The sequence below is a fragment of the Arachis stenosperma genome, chromosome 5 (assembly GCF_014773155.1).
Source record: "Arachis stenosperma cultivar V10309 chromosome 5, arast.V10309.gnm1.PFL2, whole genome shotgun sequence".
In the NCBI taxonomy this organism is placed as follows: domain Eukaryota; kingdom Viridiplantae; phylum Streptophyta; class Magnoliopsida; order Fabales; family Fabaceae; genus Arachis; species Arachis stenosperma.
Genome location: NC_080381.1, coordinates 100,915,159 through 100,916,365, shown reverse-complemented (window position 1 = coordinate 100,916,365; position 1,207 = coordinate 100,915,159).

Below are 1,207 nucleotides of genomic sequence, written 5' to 3'. Positions count from 1 at the left end.
TTCATCCTTTTGACACTAAACTTGTGAATTTGGTATTGGAAGGCAATTTGGTGTATGAATGCTATACTTGTTCTTTTCCAACTTCAACTTTTTTTTTATCATTTCATTGGCAATTGCTCATGCATATGCAATTATGACAATTGAACCTTATTTGATTGAATGTGTGCACTACACACGACTTGATTTGGTCTAGCATATTGCATTCCTTGTGAATTTGAATGTGAGCTTTGCTTGTTTTGAACTTTTGAAACTTTTCAGAGTTAGGATCATTCTTACTATGCACATAACCATTAACTTTTCTTTTCTTTTCCAATTAACTCTTTTCTTTTTCTTTGTGCATAGCAACAATGCTTCTTTCCTCTATTTTTTATAAACAAGCAAGTTAAATGACTTTGATTGATTTCATTGATTGGAATGTATTTCTGTTCAATTTTACCTAGAATTTCATGTATGCTTCCAATCAATTTTACATTATCCGTTCACTTCACATATACGCTGTTTTACCTCCATTTTTTGTTTCTTGCCTGTTTGTTATATATCTTGCTCCGTGTGCCTTTAGAATACATTTCATTTGCCTGTTTCCTCTGTTGATTTTCAGGATGACTGACAGAAAGAAAAAGGGTAAGGCCATGGGTTCCGAAAAAAGGAAGCGAACCTCACAGATTGCTGAAACAGCGGATGCTGCATTTTATGAGAGACGGATCAGTGAGAGACACAGAGTTGATTAGAATACACCTCCCATTGATCCGTACAAGTTTAGTAGCTGTTACTCAGAGCTCAAGTTCCCCGACTTCCTTCGAAAGAGGAGCCTCCATGTTGAGAGGAAGCCCCAGATACCCGCTGATCTACAAATGTTCACTAAGAATCAGATTGCTTAGTGGGGATGGAGTTTCCTAGATAGGGAACTTATGGCAGTGAACTCATCGTGGGTCGGGAGTTCTATGCCAACTACTATACTGGGACCTTCGACGCAGTTCACCTACGGGGCGAGCGGATTCAGATTACTAAGGAGGTCCTAGAGCGTACCTTTCACTTTCTGCCTAGATCTAGTGGAAAAAATGCTTTTGAAGAGGCAGGAAGTGAAAGGAAGATGATGACTTTTTACTGGGATAGGGTATTGGCTGTGATTGCCAAACCTGGGAGTTCATGGATTTATGGAGCTAACAAGACAACTCCCAGGGCTATTTCAGTCCACACTCCGACTACT